Below are 24,018 nucleotides of genomic sequence, written 5' to 3'. Positions count from 1 at the left end.
GGGGGCGGGGCCTCCCGGAGGAGCGTGACGTGGCTACTCACCGGCTCCTGCCCTCGCCAGGCCGCCGCCCGCGGTGGTTGACTGACGAGCCCGCCCGATGCCGCCCTGCCGAAGGGCCAGCCCCGCCCCAGCGGCCAGCCGACGGGGAGGGAGGGCGAACGGGACGATGCCCAGGCCGCTGGCCCCGGGGCGGGGCGGGGCGCGCCCCCGGCCTCTGTGACTCGCGGCGGCGAGGGGCGGGGCAGGCCACGCACGTGGCGCCGGCGAAGGGGCGGTCGCTTTGTCCCCGGCCCTGAAGCGGGGTTGACCCGAGGCGAGGTGGGGTAGGCTCTGCAGCCGACACTGGGCTTTTCCCGAAGGGGCCGGGGTCCTGGACCGGGCCGCTTTGCCCCCTGCGTCTGCCGCCTCGCCCGGTGAAAAAGTTTCCACCTGGCGCTTTGGGGGCACCGCGGTCACCTGTAATCTGAGTCACGTCCAAAGTGAGAACTGTGTAATCTGTAGGTAACTGTTTATGAAACCTTTGCCCAGTTGGTTTAGTGCACTGCCCCGGCTCTGTTCCCACCCACGAACTGAAATAGTTTTAAAGTGCTCTTGAGTAAAACAAATAGTTAATATTTCGCCAGCTTTTTAAAAATTATTACCTGTTCTTTTAATTTGTAGAGGTAACACTTGCTTACAAATTAACCGTGTTCCAAATATTTTTTCCTGGAATGGATATATGTTAAAAAGTGCAAATGTTTTGGTTTTAAAAATTTGATAACAGCTTTCTACTTGGCACTCAAATTCAATGAATGATCATATTGGTTCCATGTGCGTGTATTAATGAGTTAATAATGTTTTTGTTCCGGTGCATGGTTGCTCAAAATGCGTTTAGACTGGTGAAAATATTTTTGGGGGAGGGATCTCTCATCCTAAATATCTGTATCCGCCGTTTGTATGGACTTGGTAAGGGGTCCCTCGTGGCATCCTTTAGGGCTGCCAAACTAAGCAGAAAATTTGTTCAGGACTCCCCTCCCATGAGTCTCACCTAAATTACATTAAACTCGAGATTAATATTTTTCTGTTTACTCAAAAGTTGTTTGTTGTTTTGTGAAGTCGGCTCCTGTTCCTGGCAACCCTATGAATGAGTGATATCCACAGTGTCCTGTCCTCAACCGCCTTACTCAGCTTCTATAGACTCCTGCCTATGGCTTCCGTTATGGAGTCAATCCCTCTCATGTTTGGTCTTCCTCTTTTCCTGCTGCCTTCTACTTTTCTTAGCATTTTTGTCTTTTCCCAAGAATCCTGACTTCTCATGATGTGCCCAAAGTGAGACAACCTCAGTTTTATCGTTTTTCCCAGCGATAGTTCAGGCTTAATTTGCTCCAGGACCCACTTGTTCATCTTTCTGGCAGTCCCAGGTATCCTTGGAGAGCTCTCCAACACCATATTTCAGTCAAATGCATCATTTTTTTTTCCTGTCAGCCTTCTTCACTGTCTAGCTTTCGCACTCGTGCATAATAATTGGGAATGGGAGAGTGTGAATAATCTTGGCCTCAGGCTCTAATGATACTGCCTTAAGCTTGATCTTTCCTAGTTCCTTCATTGCTGCCCCTCCAAGTCTCAGTTTTCTCTTGATTTCTTGGCTATAGTCTCCATTTAAATTGATGAGTGAACTAAAGTAAACAAAATCTTTAAACAATTTCAGTATCTTCCTTGTCTACACTTTGTCTACAAAGTGCACAGATTGTCTGCAAAACCATATCAACAAATTCACACTCGGTATGACTCAGGGAGAACATTCTGTTTTACCATCTGTTTAAATACTTGTGGATTAAAGACTGATTCAGTTGAGAAAAAGGTTATGTGGAATGGCTCTCCGAAGTTAAGATCCATATAAGCTACCTAACCATGGTTGGTGATTCTGTTTGTTGCTGGTTTTTTTTTTAAAGTGACACTTCATTATTAAAGTTGTGTAAGATCTTCAGTAGTAGTGATTTTTGTCTTCTGATGTTCAAATGCAGTCCTGCGTTGGCACTTTCTTCTTTTACTTTCATCAGAAGTCCTTTCAAGTCATTCCTGCTTTCTGCCAGTGAGATGGTATCATCTGTATATCTTAGGTTGTTGATATTTCTGCCACCAGTTTTCACTCCTTCATCTGAGTCTAGGCTAATTTTTCGTATGATATGTTCTGTACACAGATTAAACAGATGAGATAAAATTCACCCTTATCTGACACCTTTGCCTGTAGGAAACCATTCTGTCTCTTCATATTCTGTCCTGACAGTGGCTTCTTGTCCGTGAAACAGGTTATGCATCAGGACAATCAAGTGCTGAGTCACGCCCATTTCTTTCAGAGCAGCCCACAGCTTTTCATGATCCACACAAAGGCTTTAGTTTAGTAGTACTAGGCATAAATTCTTTATTTTCCTGAGGCTAATAAACTTTTCATATGTTACAACAGCTATAAACAATAAGGCCTTTTTTATTTTCCATATCACTAATTTCCAATTTACCTGACCCTAAGCAACTGCCTGAACCTGTTTCCGGTTAAATAGGGATTATACTTCCACCTGTGTTCCCAGAGAGGCTCCATCTTTACTAGCTCCTTTATTGGTGAAGCTTTGTGTTTTTAACTACCAACTATCTGCTCTTGCTGTTATAATCAGCCTTTTGGAGTCCTGCCAGGTAATGCTTGACTCTCTTTTACAAAAGCTTATCAACAAATTCACCCTCGATATGACTCAGCGAGAACATTCTATTTTACCATCTATTTAAATACTTGTTGATTCAAGACTGATTCACTTGAGGAAAAGGTTATGTGGAATGGCTCTCTGAAGTTAGATTCAAATAAGCTATCTAACCATGGTTGGTGATTTTGTTTGTTGCTGTTTTTCTTTTTAAGTGAAAAATTATAAAGGTGCTTTATTGAGACACAGGAGGACTTTCTTGGAAATAGGGAGAGAAGAACTGGAGGGAGAGTGCTTGAAGGGAGAGAACTGGAGGGTAAATATGTCCTCAAAAGGTCTCTGAAGAACTCAATAGTAGGTGTTTGCGATCTTCACTGTAGTACAGTGCTACTAATAGTCAGTGAAGGGAGTTGGCTATTTGTTGACCCTCTTTTAAACACACATTAATAACTACTGCTTCCACATGACTGCCTCTTGGAAACAACTTCACCCATCTTCTGTTTGCCCTTCCATATCTGCTCTCCACCTTTTTCCTGCTCTTGTGCCAAGGAGGGCTAACCTGTCTACATTGTACCAATAGAGTCCCTTGCCCTCCCTGGTATCTTGATGGGTTCAGGCAGTGGGAAGTATCTGTAGGAGATCAGAGGCCAGAAGACAGTGAGGTCATAGTCCTTATTCCCCAAGCTAGGTCACCAAGGGTTGACTGCAGAGCCCTCTCTGTACAGTTAATCTTTCCAATCCTTCCCTTTGCCCCTTCGGGCCTAGGAGTCATAACTGCCTGTCCTTGGAGTACTGCATTAGCCCTTGTTGGTTTCCCTTACTCTTGCCTGCCCCTCTGTAAACGGCCATTTTAATAACTCTCTTCAAATCATGCAGTTTGAGCTTTCCATCTGATTTTTTTTTTTTCCCTTTTCCCTTTTCTTTTTGTGAGGAAGATCAGCCCTGAGCTAACATCCATGCCAATCCTCCTCTTTTTGCTGAGGAAGACCGGCCCTGAGCTAACATCTATTGCCAATCCTCCTCCTTTTTTTTCCCGTTTTTTTCCTCCCCAAAGCCCCAGTAGATAGTTGTATGTCATAGTTGCACATCCTTCTAGTTGCTGTATGTGGGATGCGGCCTCAGCATGGCTGGAGAAGCGGTGCATGGGTGCGCGCCCGGGATCCGAATCCGGGCCTCCAGTAGTGGAGCACGTGCACTTAACCGCTAAGCCCCGGGGCCGGCCTCTCCATCTGATTTTTGATGGGACCCTGACTGACCTAATTTGCCATTGCTGAACCTCCATTACGTTAAGTCATTTGGCCTCTGCTGCTAGTTGCCAGATCCTTCCTCTGCTTCTTAGTTCAAAATCAAGGAACAAAGACTGATTGTCTCATTTTTTTTTTTTTTTAGCCAGATCACACAAGTTATTATCCATCCTATAGATTATTTGCCCTTGGGTAGGGTCCCCATCTAGCCTGGAGGAATAATTTATTTGGTTCAAAACATTCCCATCAAGGCAGTGGGTGGGAGAGCCAGTTATCAGTAGGAATGTGACAGAGGTACATCCTTTAACCAGGTTTTCTTCCCTTTTCCTTATCTTAGTGAATGGCACCACCTTCCAGTCCATATAACCTAGGAGTCATCCTTTTACACACCCCTTTCCCTCACCCTCCATAATCCATTCATTTACCAATATTTCTCGAGCATCTACCAGGCAGTGTTCTAGGGACTCACCAAGGGCAGTCAATTGTACCTCCTAAGTGTCTATCAAGTCCTGCTTTCTTCACTGTCACCACCCTACTCTAGGCTACCATCATGCTTCTAGAGTACTGTTACAGCCTCTTTTTTTTTTTTTTTTTTGTGAGGAAGATCAGCCCTGAGCTAACATCCACGCTAAGCCTCCTCTTTTTGCTGAGGAAGACCGGCTCTGAGCTAACATCTATTGCCAGTCCTCCTCCTTTTTTTTTGTTTCCCCAAAGCCCCAGTAGATAGTTGTATATCATAGTTGCACATCCTTGTAGTTGCAGTACGTGGGATGCGGCCTCAGCATGGCTAGAGAAGCGGTGCATCAGTGCGCACCCGGGATCCGAACCCGGGCCGCTAGTATCAGAGTGTGTGCACTTAACTGCTAAGCCACGGGGCTGGCCCCTGTTACAGCCTCTTAACTGGCCTCTCTGCCCCCACTTAGACCTATTTGATAAAATTGTTGTGAGGATTACATGAGATATGTGTAAAATGCTTACCAAAGCTCTTAGCTCAGTAATACTACTTATTTTTATTGCTTTTAAATCCATAGACTTAACCAGGATAAATGACCTTAAGTTTGCTAAACTACTGAGGTCAGAAGTCTGATTTTTTTTTTTTCTAATGATAAGGTGATCTTTTCAAAGAAGGGAGAATGGTTCTCTAGGCCCTCAGAAGTTACGAAATACCTAAAGTAATCATCCTTATACAAACTTGATAATCACATTGTTCAAATGAGCCTTTAAAAGATGAATCTTGTTTTTCCTGTTTACAGTATGCTAATGTATCATCAGATGATTGAACCCACTCCTTTTCACCTTCCCCCTGGTGTCTCAGGAAATTAACGTCCCATGAGAACATCAAGATCTTTGTTTTTATTACCAGTGCAGTTTAGGTTCAGGCTGGCAAACACCCAATGTGCAATTAGCTGTACTGTATGCTAGACAAGTCTCCAAGAATTCATTAGATACAATCTATTTCAAAGTCCTGCAGTCCAAGCAGAAGATAAAACTGAACCCAGAGATTTTTTTAACTTATAAAATAACGACATTTAAAAAGACCAATTTTTTAACTGGATATACTGAACCATCATTACCTCTAATTCCCAGAGCCTTAGGCCCTGTTTCTCATGATAATGGCTTTAATTATGAGCTAAATGCTAGGATAGGTACTAAATACTTCCAGTTATCTCTAACCTTCCAGACAATGTCGGTGCTAATGTGTGTTTGAAAGGTTTTGCACCTTCCCTTCTATAGATAAAACGGACATATTCAATCTTAGATAAAGTGAGAATAAAAGCACCTTTGGAAAATTTTGCTCTTTTCTTTACTTATCTCTATCATCCAAATAGGTAAAAACACTGTGCTCCCTATGCAAACATATTTCCAAAACAAGTCTAGGCTACCTTTCAACCAGATTGCTATTCCTAAGGAGGTAGCTCTCTTTACCTTTAGATAGGTTTTAATAGGCCAGCTTAACAGACGTAGTGTAGCGGGGGCTAGCCCTGTGGCACAAGTAGTTAAGTGCTCGTGCTCCACTTTGGTGGCCCGGGGGTCGCAGGTTCGGATCCAGGGCACGCACTGACGCATCACTTGTCTAAGCCATGCTGTGGCAGTGTCCCATATAAAATAGAGGAAGATGGGCACAGATGTTAGCACAGGGCCAATCTTCCTCAGCAAAAAAGAGGAGGATTGGCATCAGATGTTAGCTCAGGTCTAGTCCTCCTGACAAAAAAAGAAAAAAAAATTTACATATTATGGGTCAGCCCGGTGGCTCAGCGGTTAAGTGTACGCGCTCCGGGTCGGTGGCCCAAGGGTTTGCAGGTTCGGATCCTGGGCGTGCACCGACACACCACTTTTCAAGCCAAGCTGTGGTGGCGTCCCATATAAAGTAGAGGGAGATGGGCACAGATGTTAGCCCAGGGCCGATCTTCCTTGGCAAAAAGAGGAGGATTGGCATTGGATGTTAGCTCAGGGCTAGTCTTCCTCACACACACAAAAAAAACAACACAGAAGTATGAACTCTCAAACGTTTAAGTGTCTTGCCTAAGAACTCTCAGCCAATAATAGCTAGGAGCTAGGACTGATCTTCAAAACTGTCTGCCTCTCCTGCCACACTATTTAGTCTTTTTTTTTTAACAATAATAATATATTTATTTGTGTTTTAATAACACAAATAATAGTAAGTAATATTTAATCTCTTTTAAAAATACACTAAAAATAAACTATAAGTTCAAGGAAGCATCACTTTTTCTCTTCTAGTTTTCAAAGAACAGAGATTTTCAAACAATAGCATATTGAACCTTTCTGAATTCTTCATACTATTCAGTTATATTTAATATTAGTATAGTCTTATGAAAACTGGCACAACATAAATGAGATCTTTAAATTCAAGTTCAGATGAGCTTCAATGGTTAACATCAGAAAAATCAACTTTATAAAGAAATTATGGAAAAGTTTTCATAAACTTCTTAATACTTATCATTGCTTACGTAGGGGAGGAAGACAAATCCTCTACCCTCTGGGTCCTTCTGGCTGGGATACAAATTAAATTGACATGAGACAGAATAACAACAGAAGATCAAACAAAGCTTTATAACATGTATACATAGCAGAGACTCAGGAAAACTGAGCAACTAGCCAAAATGGCAAGGGCTCTCATCTTAAATACCATCTTCAGCTAAAGACAAAGGAGGATGTGGGGTGGGGGGGGAGTCAGTTGTGGGAGATTACCAGAAAAGCACAGTAAACAAGAGTAAGGTTATTATGCAGATTTAAGTCCTTGCCTTCTTCACTGATAAGAGTTTCTAAAGATCAGATCATCCCCCCTTCTTCCTGGTACAGAGAGCGGGATACCTTTACAGATGGAGATTTCCCTTATGAATGTAAATGTCTCTTACAAAGGGCAAATTCTACTTTTCAGAGCTTCTCCCATGTCTGCAGTTTTTAAAAGTAGTAATCCTCATTAGTCCAAAATAATCCTCATGCCAAAGAGACACATTTTGGGGTGGCCAATTCTGATCCCCTCCCACTTATTTTAATCAATTAATAAATATTCACGGAGTGCTTACTGTGGCCAGTAACTGGGCTAGACCCTGAGGATACACTGGTGAACTGGGCAGTTCAGGAACTTACAGAGAGGCAGAATGCATAGTGCAGTGGCTTTCACACCTGATGCCTTGATATTTATGTATAACTGAACCAAAAGTTTCACAAACCAGTACTTATCCTTACTAACTGAATACATTCTTATGTGATCTATTCTGTTCCATTTTACTCTTTTTGTGTGTGTGTGTGAGGGAGATCAGCCCTGAGCTGATGCCAATTCTCCTCTTTTTGCCAAGGAAGATTGGCCCTGGACTAACATCCGTGCCCATCTTCCTCTACTTTATATGGGACGCCACCACAGCTTGGCTTGAAAAGTGGTGTGTCGGTGCGCGCCCGGGATCCGAACCTGCGAACCCTCGGGCCGCCAAAGCGGAGCGCACCCACTTAACCACTACACCACCAGGCCAGCCCCCCATTTTTTATAAAAGATCTAAATTTCTTTTTTTTTTCTAAATTAATTTCTTGAGACAGGTACAGATTATGACCTACAGTTAAAAAAAAATGACAGTGGTTATGTCACCGTCTAATTGCCCCAAGGAACTCAAGGGTGGGTTCCAAAGAATTTAACTGTTTTTCCAAATTGTTTTTTTTTCCTTTTGTTATGTTAAGGAGATGCAACCACTAACCACTCTGAACCAGACCAAGCCTCACCACAAGAGCTACGCCCATGACCTTTGCCTTGTTTTTAATGGTAGGATCTCTCCAGGAGGAGCTCATGCCTTATAACCAAAACCTGCAGAGTATGTGGAAGTATGTTTTCAAACTGAGCCTGCACAAGTGAATACCCACCGCTCCCTTTTGAATATTCATTCCCCATCCAAAATAAAAGGCCCCTGCTTCCCTTTGTTCCAGGAGAGCCATGACTTTGGAAATGATTCCTCGTGGGCTCCTATTTGCTGCAAATATACTTTACTTTGTGTGACAACTACTTCTGGTGGAGAGCCTGATTTAGCTTGCCAGGAGGTGAACCCACTTTGGTTTTGGTAACAGTTAAACTGAAACTAGATTATCTGAATTCAAATACCAGCAATGCCACTTCCCAACAGTGAAACTGAGGGCAAATTACTTAACTTCTCTGTGATTTAGTTTCTCCACCTGTTAAACGTGAATAATAATTGTACCTACTTTGTATGGTTGTTGTGAGGACTCAAATGGTTAATTTAGGGGCCTGCCTGGTGGCATAGTGGTTAAGTTCGCAGGTTCAGATCCTGGGCATGGGCCTATGCACTGCTCATCAAGCCACGCTCTGGCAGGTGTCCCACATAAAGTAGAGGAAGATGGGCACAGATGTTAGCCCCGGGCCAATCTTCCTCAGCAAAAAAGAGGAGGATTGGCAACAGGTGTTAGCTCAGGGCTACACTTCCTCACACACACAAAAAAGTGTTAATTTATTTAAAATTCACAAAGAAGTGCCTGGGAAATAGTAAGGGACAATAACTGTAAGCCATTGTTGTTGTTATTGTTATTATTACTATTTTATTTTATTAGAGACAGACAAAACGCAAACAAACTCAATAATTACAGATTGTTGATAAGTGTTATGAAGAAAACAAATTAAGGAGGTAAAATTTAAACTGAGAATTAAAGAATGAGAAGGAACAGGCTATGTGACAAGTATTCCCTTAAGATGAAAGGGGCTTGGTGTTAAGGATCAAAAGATGAGTGAAGCCAGAGTGTAGTTACCAAGGCCTGGTAAGAGTGTAGCTAGCAGGTAATAAACAAAGCATAGTTAGAGATGAGGTTGGAGAGAGAGCCTACGGCAGACATGCCGGGGTTTCTAGATTGTGGCAGAGTTTTAATTTTATTCTCATAGCAATCAGAAGCCACTGAAAAGTTTTAATAATTAATACCCCTGTTGCTGCAATATAAAGAATGAAGGGGAGTGGGAAGTGACAAAATCCAAAATATGAAAAACAAAGAAGTTGTTGTGGTAGTCTAGGAGTGGTGATGATGGTCTGGACTCAAGTAGTGGCAGTTTGTGTGACAATTGAGTGGCTTAAGATTCATCTTGGAAATTAACAGGACTTGTTGATCGAATAGATGTGGGAAGTAAGATAAAGAAAATCAAGTTCTAAATTTCTGTCTAGAATAACTGAGAGATAGGGGTTGAGATAGGGGTGTGGGTATAGGATCTTTGCCCCATCTTGGTATTCTTAGTATGTAATTAAGTAGGAGACAAATTCAAGAATTAACTGTAGATGGCACACCCTGAGTGTAAAATCTGGGAGAATCAAAATATAAGGAATAAACATATGAAAATCATGTTCAACCTCACTAGAAATCAGGGAAATGCAAATTAAAACCACAATGTGAAAACACTGTAACCCACCAGAATGACTAAAAAAAGCCTGACACTACCAATATTGTTGATGAGGATGGAGATTAATGGGAACTGTTATACATTAGTAGTACAATCATTTTGGAAAACTGTTTGGCAGTATTTACTATAGTTGAACATAAACATCTATCTGACCCAGCCATTTTAATCCTAGGTAGATACCTAAAAATAATGTGTGCACAAGTGCACTAAAAGACATGAACAAAATCTTCATAGCGGCATTCTTTATAATAACCCTTAACTGGAAATAACCCAAAAGTCCATCAACAATAGAATATATAAATACTGGCATAGTTCTACAGTGAAATACTATACAGCTTTGAAAAATGAACAAGCTACAGCTACGAGCAATAATATGATAACTATCATAAAAAGTTAAACTGTTAAAAAAGATGGTGGACACAAACCAATACACTGTGATCTATATAAATTTAAGTTTACATAAAGCTCAAAAAGAGCAAAATTTATGGCATTAAGTCAGGATAATAGTTATCCTTGTGAGGAATGGGGGAGCTAAGAAAAAAAATATGAGGAATATGATTAATTATTCATGGTAAATGACTCAAGAGATTGCCTGTGAATGCTCAGAGGGTCATAACTGTTTGCTTATGTTCGAATAGTTGCTCTGTGTATGTACTCAGTTTTCTCATCTATAAAATGGAGATAATAATGATACCTACCTTATAAAGTTGTTGTGAAAATTAGAAGAGTTAATATATATAAAGTGCTTGATATACTGCCTAGCCTGTGATGTTAAAAACTATTAAAATGTTAGCTATTATTGTTACTACAGGTATGTGGTGATAGAGAGGAGATAGTGTTTTAAGAAATTTAATTGACCAGGGATATCATATATATTAATATATTGCTAGTATTTTGCTGAGGAAGATTCTCCCTGAGCTAACATCCACTGCCAATCTTCCTCTTTTTGTATGTGAGCCACCACCACAGAATGGCCACTGACAGACAAGTGGTGTAGGTCCACACCCAGGAACCAAACCCCGGGCCGCCGAACTTAACCAGTAGGCCACGAGGGCTGGCTGATATTGCTAGTATTTTCTTGAAATGAGAGTGCCTTGTCTCCTGAACTTGAACATCTTGTCAAAGTGCTGATGGATGTATCTGTCCATCATAGATAAAGTACACAAGCAAGAAGATACCTACTAACTCCCTTTGCTTTCGATTCTATGATGGCCAAACCTGGCTTCCCCTCAAGACTTGCCTATAGAGAAGGGACATGTAGATCAGTGGAGAGCAGAGTCTAATTTATTTAATATAATATTATTCATTGAAAAGTAATAATTTATATTTGAGATTTAATGCATCAATTTCTGTAAATTCATCTTTGAAAGCGGATCTATTATTTTATTTTTTTCTTTTAGTTTTCAAACACAAACAGACAGAGAATAATATAATGACCTCTCATCTACCCATCATCCAACTTTAACAATTAACCACATTTTGCCATTTTTGTTTCATTTATATACACCCCTGTATTCATTTTCTATTGTGGCCATAACAAATGACCACAAATTTAGTGTCTTTAAACAAGAAATTTATTATCTTACAGTTCTGTAGGTCAGAAGTCCAACATGGGTCTCACTAGGCTATAATCAGGTGTTGTCAGGGTTGCATTCCTTTATGTAGGCTCTGGGAGGGGGAATCCATTTCCTTGCTTTTTCTAGCTTTTAGAGGCTGCCCACATTCCTTGGCTTTGGGGTCCCTTCCTCCATCTTCAAAACCAGCAATGATGGGTTGAGTCCTTCTCACATCACATCTCTCTGACCTCCTCTATAATCAAATCTCCCTTTGCCTCTCTCTTCCACTTTTAAGGACTCATGATTGGATTGGGCCCATCTGTATAATCCAGGATAATCTACCCATCTCAAGATCCTTAATGTAATCACATCTGCAAAATCCCTTTGCCACATAAGGTAATATATTCACAGGTTCCAAGGATTAGAACATCTTTATGGGACTGGGACCGTTATTCTGCCTACTGCAACTTCTAGACACACACGCACACACATTGTTGTTTTTTTTTGTTTTTTCCTAGAATATTTTAAGGTAAATCTCAGACATTGTAAATTTTTGCATATAAATACTTCAGTATATATCTCTATTTCTTTTCTTTGTCTTCAGTCCAGCTTCTGGCTCCATACTCAATCATATCATTAAAATCACCAATGACCTACATGTTAATAAGTCCACTGGATAATTTTTGGTCTTCATCTTTTTTTTTCTCTCAGCTTTATTTCTCAGAATTAAGTTCTCAATGATAGCTAATAGTTATCACTTACATATATTCTAGACACTATTCTAAGTGCTTTGCATGTGTTAACTCATTTAACTCTCAAAACAACCTTATAAAATAGGGATGATTATTGCCTCCATTTTCAGATGAGGAAACTGAGACAAAGTGGATAAATGGCTTGCTCAGGATCATACAGTTAGAAAGTGCCAGAGCAAAGATTTGAGCCCAAGCAATCCAGCTCCATAGTCCTCCATACATACTCTTAACCACTGTACTATACTATACTGCCTTTCTTTCTCCTTGAACTTGCTCAGTAATACTAAAAAATAGCTTGTGGCGATTTATTTTTTAAATCCAATTAATGTATGCATATGGTAAAATGGGTACAATATTGTTTATAGTGTTTATCATGAAAAAGAAGTTCTATCTCACTGAGTCCTAATCCCCAAAGTCACCATCTTTCAGCTTTTGAGCTGCCACTGTAAAACTTGAGGATTTAGCACACCTACATGAGCCCACCCTCAGTTCTTCTCCCTATTTTTGATATTTGTAGTTTTTCTATTATTTGCTTTCAATAACATATTTGTACTTACTGTTCCATCAATTTTGGATAGAATCCTTATATCCTCACTCTGTAAAATGGGAATATATCACCTTACCCTTTGTTCTATCTTCCAATTTTTGTTTTTCTTTATTTTAACATTTTAACCTTCTTTATTGTGAAATTTGGCAGACACATAAACGTGCCCCCCAAAAATCAAAACCCACAAATATACCAATTAATAGATAAAGTAAACAACCATGTAATGGCTACCATGGTCAAGAATTAGAACCCTCACGTGTCCCTTCCCATTCACAACACTTTCTTCCCCTTAAGGGTAAGCAAAGTAACCATTTCCTTGCTTTTCTTTATGGTTTATCACCTAAGTATGCATCCCGTAGATTTGCCTATTTTTTAAACTATATGTAAATGAAGTCATACTCCAAGTATTCTTTTCTTTCTTCTTTCATTCATTGTTATGTTCTTAAGAGGCATACAAGTTGTTGAGAGTAGCTGTAGGTCATTCATTTTATTGCAGTATGTGTATTCCATTGTATGACTATACTACAATTTTTTATCCATTCTATTGCTGATAGACATTTGGGTTGTTTCCAATTTGGAGCTATTATAAACATTGCTGTTAGGAACATTTTTCTTTTCTGGTATGCATGTGTCAGTTTCTCTAGGGTATCATTTTAAGAATAGAATTTCTGAGTCATAGGTTATGCATATCTTCTAGATATTGCCAAACCATTTTCCAAACTCTCATATCAATTTACACTCCCACTGGCAGTGTTTGAGAGTTCACCACATCCTGGACAACATTTCTCCTTTCATTTACGTTGTCAAGAGTGATCATTTATATTCTATTGTATAACCATAATGCACTTCTTTATGCATTGTTCATAGATTGGTTCTAAAATTTAAGAATCCATAAACAGCTTTATATTATTTTATGAGTTTGTAGCTATTCCTCACTGCAGAATAATGTTGTGTGCTAGGATTGTGTTTCCTTCTCTGTGGTTTCATGTCATGATCCCCTAGAAACAAGATCAAATGGATTCATGTCTTATACTTCATCAGTAAAGATAATCAGCAAATTCCAACTACACTTTAGTTAGATTCATATACATATATATACGTAAACTCATATATCTATATGTGTGTGTGTTTTGATTTTTCTGGTACAGTTTTTGTTTTTCCATGGGTTCCTGATTATTCCTCTTTTCCCTGCTTCCATGATACTGCATTCTCATTGTTTTCCTCTTGCCTTTCCAGCTGCTTCTTAGCCTACCTCTTCAATTCTTCTTTGCCTAAACAGTAATTGGTGGAGGTGCCGAAGGCTATGTCTTAGCAAATTTTCAAAGTGTGCTCCGTAAACCACTAGGGTCTTGGACACCCTTTCAAGGAGTCTACGATGTCAAAAGTATTTTCATCATCATATTAAGACACTATTTGCCTTTTTCCCTGTGTTAACATTTGCATTGATAAATTTGCATTGCACAAAAGCAGTAGTGGATAAATCTGTTGGCGACTTGGCATTTTTCCCTGTGTTAACATTTGCATTGATAAATTTGCATTGCACAAAAGCAGTAGTGGATAAATCTGTTGGCGACTTGGCATGAACCAAGGCAGTGGCACCAAATTTTACTAGCAGTCATTGTATTCTTGACTGTCACACAGTCACAGTTAAAAAAAAATTGCAAGCTTCACTGAAGAATGTCCTTGATAGAGCAGTAAAAAGTATTACTTTGATTAAAGCTTAACATTGCAAGTGCATATCTTTTTAATATTGTGTGTGATGAAATAGGAAGTATACTTAAATCATTTCTGCTAAAGTGTGATGGTTGTGTTGAGGAAAAGCACTAAGATTGTTTGAGTTGTAAGCAGACTAGCTGCTTTTTTTAGGGAACCCATTTGTAATTGAAAAAACTCCTGACAACAAACTAGATTTATTCACGCTTAGGTTATTTGGCAGACATTTTCTCAAAAATGAATGAAGTGAGCCTGTCATGTCAATGGAAGCAATTGACAGTATTTGTTACCAGTGTTAAAATTCAAGCTATCAAGGGAAAATTAGAAGTTTAGAAAACTTGTAACTAACACCATGAGCTCAACAACTTCCTAGTGCTTGAAGACTTTTTCTGATGAGATCAGTAGCAATTTTAATGAATGTAATTTTTTGATGTGTAATGAAGTGTGTCAACATTGACTGGAAGGTCTGCATAACTCAGTGAGCCGATGTTGTTCAAATGACTAAAAATGTTACAGAATCATAGATTGGTAAGACAAAGGGTAAGAAAGATCATTGGCTTTCTTTTTTTGACTTAAAATGTTTTTACTATTATTACGTGTTCCTTAAATATGAACAACCATATTTATCACTATATAATTGCTTGATTCCAAGGCAATCATAAGCACTAGTGAAAATATATTACTTAGAAAATGATTCATGGTTATGGTTTATCTGGATCAGGACTTGGCAAACCCTGGCCTATAGGCCAAATCCTCTCCAACACCTATTTTTATACAGGTGAAAGCTAGGAATGGTTTTTACATGTTTTAATGGTTAAAAGTAAAAAGAAGGGGCCAGCCTGGTGGCGTAGTGGTTAAGATCGTGTGCTCTGCTTCAGCAGTCAGGGTTCGCAAGTTCGGATCCCGGGCACAGACCCATGCACTGCTCATCAAGCCATGCTGTGGCAGGCGTCCCACATACAAAATAGAGGAGGATAGGCACAGATGTTACCTCAGGGCCAATCTTCCTCAGCAAAAAAGAGGAAGATTGGCAACAGATGTTAGCTCATGGCCAAGCTTCCTCACCAAAAAAAAAAAAAAAAGTACAAAGAAGAAGAATATTTTGTGACACATAAAAGCTATATGAAATTTGAATTTCAGTTCCATAAATAAATTTTATTGGAACTCATGCTCATTCATTTACGTATTGTCTGTGGCTGCTTTCACACTACAATGGCAGAGTTGAGTAGTTGTGACAGAGACCATATGTGGTACTGTCATCACTTTATACTATTGCTAAAAGGCAAATATCAAGAGAAAAATCTAAGAGAATCCTATAAATGCCTTCCAAACGATGATGAATATGCTTCATTAAAAGCATTTGCTTATAAATTGATATCAGTTTTTGGCAGTACCTATCTGTGTGAAAAGACATTTTCAAAGTTGAAATATGTAAAATCTCGTTATAGATCAGCATTAACAGATGAATATTTGGAACAGATTTTGATGATAGGTCTGAAGTGTTTTCTGACATCAACCACCAATTCGCTAGTTCTCCGATTCTCCTACACCAACTGGCTGTCCAACCATTCACTTCAGTTCTGACACTAACTACCCAGAGTTAGTGTCAGACCTCACAAGTTAAAAGACTCAGTCCCACAAGTCTGCCCTCCCTTCAGACGTCAGCCCCAAATGGGATACCCAGGCCACCCACACTTTTGCCCAGCCAACTACAAATCAGAGGGCCCCCCACCACCCCAGGTTTGATAATTGCTAGAATGTCTCACAGAAGTCAGGGAAACACTTTATTTACATTTACTAGTTTATTATAAAGGATACAACTCAGGAACAGTCGGATGAAAGAGACGCACAGGGCAAGGTAGGGGGGAGGAGGGACTCAGAGCTTCCATGCCCTCCCGCACATGTCACCCTCCCAGTACCTTGATGTGTTCACCAACCCAGAAGCTCTCTGAATCCCACGGTTTAGGGGTTTTTCTGGAGGTTTCATCACTTAGGCATGATTGATTAAATCGTTGGCCATTGGTAATTAACTCAACCTCCAGCCTCTCTCCCCTATTGTACTGACTGTGCAATAAAAGCCAGAAAAGCAGTGTACTCATTGCTGAGGCACTCTGCAGGACCACCATGTATAACAGCCACCATGGGGGAGTCCACTATGACCCTGCAGAACTGGCTCTCAACTTGCTCACCGGTTTCAGAAAGAAAGGGAGATGTGGAGTGTGTGTGTGTGTGTGCATGAGTACGTGTAAAAACAGAACCATTTATATCAACTAACATGGGGTGACAGAGGCTCTTCTCAGAGTGTTTGACCCTAGAGGTCAGAAAAGAACTCCAGCAGAGGAGCAAAGGGCCGGGCCTAACAGGAAGGGCAGCTGCACAGAAGCTTGCCCCCTTTTCCTGAAGGATCTCTCAGGGCAACAAGCAAGGCTATGACCAGGCCACCAGTCTGGCCTCAGGTCATCTGTGGAAAAGAAAAATGTGCACCCAGGCTGGGGCTGCACTGCCACCTGGATCCTTGCTTGTCAGTGCTGGCTTTGCCACTGAACCAACTCTCTCTCAGGAACTGGAAATGTGTGAGCTTTCTAGACAGAAAACAGGAGGGCGTCTTTATAGGCACAACCCCAAGCCAATAGCACTTCTGCTGCCAGAACTCAGCCTTCCGAGGAAATGTCTAAATTGCTACCTTCGAAACCTGCCCCGGAGAGGGATTTCTTTCCTACCGATCCTCGTTCGCTAGAAAAGTGACAAACCTGAGCTGGATGGGATATAAGTTACAGGGGGCACGAGCCTCCGTGGCCCCGCTTATCGAGAGGAGTTGGAACGATTGGCTTCTGTGGTGGCGGCCCGGGAAACGGGATCTACGGCGCAGAGGCCTGTGCCTGGGGGAGCGCGACCTGCTCCTCATCAGTGGGGGTGACCTGCGCCACGTGGAGGTTGTGGCAGCATTCTCCTGGAGGGCAGAATCGCCTAGGGGCGGTTTAGGCCAGCGGGCCAGCACAGCGGTGGCCGTGGTCCCTTGGCCGGTGATTTGTTCTCTGTGCATGAGCTTCAGGGCCTTCTCAGCTTCAACTGGATTCTCAGACTCCACGGGTGTGTGGCCTTTAGATAGATCGGGATGCTTGCTTTCTACAGGCAAGGCAATCATTTAAATTTCCCCGCAGGTGGAGAATATCTCCACGATGTGATCCCACTCACATTACTGGTGAGCCTCCCAATTTGCAGTTGGGTGGGTTTAGGGGAAGGGCTCCGCCTTTTCCTTTCTTTTTCATCTCTTTTGGGTGGTTTGGATTGGGGTCATGTCTGCGCCCGAGAAAGAGGCGGAGGAGCTGCTGGAGCCGGAGCTGTGGGATGTGCTGGAACTTCCCCAGCGACTTGACGCCCAGGAGGAGCCCGAGCCGGTGCTGGTGCTGGAGCTGGAGTCTGGGCTGGAGGTGGAGCTGGACCAAGACCTGGTGCTGCTGCGACCACTGGAAGCGCTGTGCCTCTTTCGAGTTTTATCCCTGCCGCGATCCTTCCCGCTTGACTCCTTGGCAGCCCCTATATCTTTAGAGCGATCCTTGGACTTCTCCCTTCTCACTTCTACTTCCTCTAGGAAATGATCCCTAATAGATTGCAATTTACACCTAACAGCAGGATCTTCCGCCCATGCGACCTCCGCCCACTCTCCTCAGCTGCTGAGTCTTACATAGTTTCAAACTACACCCTGGTACAGTGAAAAGAACACTGCACTTGGGATCATCCTGCAGACTTGAATGAAGCACCTGCTAGTTCTTGAACTATGGCAGGCACTGCGGGCGTAAAAAAATGGGTAGGATCTGCTTCTTTCACAGACTGGGTTTGGAGAGCATGGGGCACAGATAATTGACTATTTGAATGTAATAAGGGCTGTGAAAAAAGTAAGGACTGAATTACAGAAATACAAAATTAGTGTCCTTAGCCCAGGCTAAGGGGAATCTCCCTGGAGGATTGATACAGAAGGAGGGGAAGGGGAAGAGTTCTGGCTCTACCCGTCGACAGGGAGGGTCTCACCCACTACCGGAACTTCTTTCACCGTTTTTTCGTTTATAAAATAGGCATAGTAATTCTAGCCACTCTTGCCAACCCCATAAGCTTGTTATGATATAGCAGGATAAGAGGTGAAAATAATTTTTAAGTTGCAAAGCCCTAATAAACATGTTACTATTAGCATCCATTTTTTTTAAAACTTTGTTAATGTGAAATAATTTTAAGTTTATAGAAGAGTTGCAAAGATAGTATCAAGATTTCCCACATGACCTTCACTGAGCTACCCCTAAATCTTACATAATTATGGTACATTCGTGAAAACTAAGAAATTGACACTGGTACAACACTATTAACTGAACTATAGACTTTGTTCAGATTTCACCACTTTTTCCACTAACGTCTTTGTTCCAGGATGCAGAACAATGGTTTTTAGTGAATCAGAGAATGAGAAGTTATTAATTAGGTTTCAGATTCCACATTGTAACTAACCTTTAAGAAACTATCCCTTGTACAGTTTGGGTGTAGTATCAAAGAATATCCTGTTATCTGAAAAGGCTATTAAAATACTTTTCCCTTTTCCAACCAGATTTTCTTCACATACTTTAACCAGAACAACCTGTTGCAACAGATTAAATGCAGAAGCAGATATGACAGTCCAGCTGTCTTCTATTAAAGCTAGATATTAAAAAGATTTACAAAACTAAAATAATGCTACACTATTCAGTGAAAAAAATTTTTTCTGGTTTTGGAAAACAAAGTTATTTTTCATTAACAATGTTATTTATGTTAACATTTGTGAGTTGAATTGTGTCTCCCAAAAAGATAAGTTTTAACTCCCAGTACCTGTGAAAGTGACCTTATTGAAAATAGGTCTTTGAGGATGTAATCAAGTTAAAATGAAGTCATACAGAATTAGAGTGGGCCCTAATCCAATGACTGCTGTCCTTATTTGTTGTTGTTGTGTTTTTTGCCGTTAAATCCATTCCAAATCCTAGTACCCCTGTGTACAGCAGAGCGGAACCTTGCCCCGTCTTTTTGCGCCATCGTCTCACCTTCTGGCACTGTATCAGACAATGCTCCACTGCTATTCATAGGGTTTTCATGGCCAATTTTTATTCTGAAGTAGGTGGGCAGGTCCCTCTTCCTAGTCTGTCTTAGTCTGGAAGCTCCGCTGAAACCTGTCCACCAGGGGTGACGCTGCTGGTATTTGAAATACCATTGACGTAGCTTTCAGCATCGCAGCAAGATGCAGCTGCCACAGTATGACAACTGACAGAGGAGTGGTGTGGTTCCCTGGCCAGGAAGCAGACCTGGGCCACAGTGGTGAGACCACTGAAACTTAACCACAAGACCACCAGGGCTGGCTGGTGTCCTTACAAGGAGAGGGAAATTTGGACACAGATACAGAAATGAGAATGCCATGAGAAGGAAGCAGGGACTGGAATGACACATCTACAAGCCAAGGAACACCAAGGGTTGCCTTCAACCCCCAGAAGCTAGGAGAGGGGCATGGAACAGCTCCTTCCCTAGAGCCTGCAGAGCGCGCATGGCTGTGTGGACACCTTGATTTCAGACTTCTAGCCTCCAGAACTGTGAGAGAATTTCTGTTGTTTAAAGCCATCCAGTTTGTCGTACTTTTTCACAGCAGCCCTAGGAATCTAATACAACATGTAATGGGTTTTATTATTGTTATTTTAAAATTAATATTTAAAAATATTTTTTAGTTTTAATTTGTAAGGTGGTAATATTGATAAATATGATCCACATAAACAAAAGCTCCTTAGGGTCTTCAAGTTTTAAGAGTATAAAGGGTTCCTGAGACCAAAAAGTTTGAGAACCAGTGTTCTAGGTCCTCTTCCTTCCCTAAATTCCTCAAAATGTTCACCATGCCTATAATATCGGTTACCATATAAACACCAGTGATTGCAAGTTTTTATCTTCTGCCCAGACCTCTGCTCTGAGCCTCCAAATCACATATCCTACTGTCTATTTTTAGACATCTACAAATCTGTCTGTGCAAGACTAGACTCAAGATCCATCCTCTCACACTGGTCTTCTTCCAGGGTTCGCTATGTCTTGGCAAGGCACCACTCACTTATCCCCCATTCCAACCCATCACCAGTCTATCGTCTGAATATCTCTGGAATCCATCTGAATCTCTCCATATCCATTGCCATCATAACTTTAGCTATCATCTTCTCTCAGCTGGGCCACTTTGATAGCCTTCTAGGTGATCTCCTTGCATGGACTGCAGGCCCCCTACAATTAGTTCTTCTCACTGCAGCCAGAGTGAATGAACTTTTTAAAACACGTTAAATCATATTTAATCTCCCCCAACTCCACGTATTCCCACCTGCACCACCTGAAACAACCTTTAATGGCTTCCCATAGCTCTTTGCATAGAGATCAAAATCCTTAACCTAGCCTACAGGACCCTGCATGGCCTAGTTATAAGACTTATTAAAGTATTTTCAGGAACAAATTCCACTAAACAAATTTAATTCTTCGATCTGTTTTTCTATAGTGCAGTGAAGCCAGTTTCATTTTCATACTAATTTTTAACTAAAATAATTTTTTGGGATCAATTCCTTTCTTCTTAGTTTTATATTGTAAATTTTCTTTGAAGACCTTTATTTTGATGGATTTTCCTAGGTCAAATTTACAGTTCTATATTTTGTCAAGAAATTTCAATACATTCATAAATTTTTAATCAATGTCTCTTAGATGTTTGATTTTATTTTATGTTGATTAGTTATTCCTATAAAATCTGATTTTGCTGGGATGATTTGCACTATAAGTATTATCAAGAAAAGGTGATTCTTCATCCGTGTATATTTTACCTTAGCAGTTATAGCCATGATCAGTTTTGTTTTCTCTTATTTCCACAAGTAATTTATTTACTGATGATTAGTATTTATCCTTAACTAATGAGCTGTCCCCTTCACATAGTTTAGGATTGCTCTATTATCAAAATCCTTTACAAGTCTCAAAATTCTTTCAATTCCTTGGGGGTACAAAGAACATTCTCAGGGTCATAACATTCTTCTTTGTAAGTATATATCTTTTTTTCTAAGGTTCTTGTTAATATTATATAATATTACACAAGCAATTCTGCAACTTGCTTTTTTTATTTTAAAATATAGATTGGTATGTCATGGTTTTAGATAAGCTTTTAAAAACTAATACATCGGGGGCCGGCCCGGTGGCGCAGGCGGTTAAGTGCGCGCGCTCCGCTGCGGCGGCCTGGGGTTCGCTGGTTCGGATCCCGGGCGCGCACCGACGCACTGCTTGGTAAGCCATGCTGTGGCGGCGTCCCATATAAAGTGGAGGAAGATAGGCACCGATGTTAGCCCAGGGCCGTCTTCCTCAGCAAAAAAGGAGGAGGATTGGCGGATGTTAGCTCAGGGCTGATCTCCTCACAAAAAAAAAAAAAAAAAAAAACTAATACATCGGTTTATTTCTCTATTTTGTGCATTTTCCATTATATCTGAGTTTTACCTGTTATAGAAGATAGGCAGCTGAAAATAGGGCAGATCAGCTATATAGTGGAAAGGCTTTGCCACTTTTTTAATTTTTTATTTGCTGAGGAAGATTAGCCCTGAGCTAACAGCTGTTGCCAATCTTCCTTTTTTTTTTCGTATGTGAGCCACCACCACAGCATGGCCAGTGACAGATGAGTGGTGTGGGTTGGGGTCCAGGAACTGAACCCAGGCCGCTGAAGCAGAGCATGCCGAACTTAACTAGTAGGTCACCAGGGCTGAGCCTTTGCCACTTTTTTATAGGAGGAATGTTGATCAGAATTCCAGACTGTATGCTGAAATAATAACCACTTGAAGATATGCTTCATCTGCAACAAAGTTATCTTTTCCAGTTTGGCACAAGGTTTCAAGAACCATAGAAATACTTAGGTATTTTGGCCTATAATCCCACTCCTAGAAATTTATCGTAAGCCATTAATCTCAAAGAAAAGAACAAAAATGACTGCATTTGTTTTATTTGTTTGAAATAATATATGCTATGGTAAAAATTTTAAACAATAAAGGTCATTCATTGAAAAGTTTCTTTTTGTCCCTTCTATTCTCACTCCCCAGTAGTCATAGTTCCTTATACTCCATATCCTTCCCATTTTTTCCTATGCATATTTATATATCCTTTTTTCTTTGCAAACTGTGTATTATTTCAATTAATAACTCTTGGGTATCTTTATGTATCAGTGTAAAGATAAAGCTACTAATAAAAAGCTGAAGATTTCTAGACCCTGCTAAGTGGTTTTGAGTCTGAGTTCTGCCCTCAATTTTTAGAAGATGAATTCATATGTACCCACATCCAAATGGAAGTACCAAAACACATTCCAAGTAAGAATAATTTGTTCTCTTTATGCCATTGCTCTTCATTATTGCTAACTGAATACAACATCTCTGATCAAGGGAGTATGCAGATCATTTTATGGTTCTTCAGCAGTTGGATCATTTAGAAATCGACAGATGGGTACTATTCATAAGTCATTCAAAACCGTACAAATTTTGTCAATTTGCTAATACTGTTTTTAGTGACTCACAAAACTGTTTCATTTCAAAATTATTTCTTATAATGGAATTAACATCAATCTCTTATTTGTCTTTCAGCACCTGAGTTTAATGGGAATAAATGATATGATATTCACAGAAGTAAACAATCTCTGGACATTTTCCATTATTTGTTTCTTGGTTATTTATTTACTGATAAAATCTCCTTACCTTTTCACCTGAAATTTTCAAGTTTAACCTTTTCTTAAAGATCTTAGGAAATCTTGAGGGAAATTTTCCTTAGCCATTTTTGTTAGATGATAATGTAAAAACCCAGATTTAAAAATTTTCTTTTCTTTTTTTTTTTTTTTTTGGTGAGGAAGATTAGCCCTGAGCTAACCTCCGTTGCCAATCCTCCTCTTTTTCCCCACAAGGTTGGCCCTGAGCTAACATTTGTGCCCATCTTCCTCTATTTTATATGTGGGACACCTGCCACAGCATGACTTGATAGTGGTGTGTAGGTCCGTGCCCAGTATCCAAACCTGCAAACCCTGGGCCGCCGAAGCAGAGCACAAGAACTTAACCACTAAGCCACCAGGCTGGCCCAGTATGGTTGAAGAACATAAAGCAAAGAGGTTAGCATTTTGTCTTTGCTCATACTTGTCTCTGCTTTCAGTTGCAGAGATGAGTTAAAGAAGTCTAAGATTTAAAGCTCTGCTGCATACAAGTGCCTAAATTCACCCCATCTCATTCAGCTCTAACACACATCTACCCACAACAAAATAGCAGAAGCAAAAGGAACACAGGCCCTCTTGGCTACTTTAATACATCTTGGGTGCTCATAACACCCAGAATATAAGGAATTCCTTTCCAAAACCTATGTTGATTTAATGACTTTACATCCTTTCCTTCAGCAGCTATTCCTTTTCCCTTGAGTCCTTTAGAGCACATGGTTCTTAAACCTGACTGCACACTAGAATTACCAGGGGAGCTTTAAAAATACCCACCTCAAGCCAATTGAATCTGAATCTCTGGGGTGAGGCCTGGCTGTCTTTACCTATGCTTTAAAACTCCCCAGGTGATTCTAATGTGCAGCCAGGCCTGCGATCCAATTAGATCCAT

The 24,018-nt window shown here is 40.7% G+C and overlaps 1 pseudogene; it reads right to left on the bottom strand.

Moving 5' to 3' along the window:
* Nucleotides 1-33: 33 nt before the first annotated feature.
* On the bottom strand, nucleotides 34-24,018 carry LOC131411614 (uncharacterized; annotated as a pseudogene).

Source organism: Diceros bicornis, chromosome 11 (assembly GCF_020826845.1).
Source record: "Diceros bicornis minor isolate mBicDic1 chromosome 11, mDicBic1.mat.cur, whole genome shotgun sequence".
In the NCBI taxonomy this organism is placed as follows: Eukaryota; Metazoa; Chordata; class Mammalia; order Perissodactyla; family Rhinocerotidae; genus Diceros; species Diceros bicornis.
The sequence above is the reverse complement of the archived record's forward strand: the minus strand, read 5'-3'. Positions and strand labels throughout refer to the sequence as shown.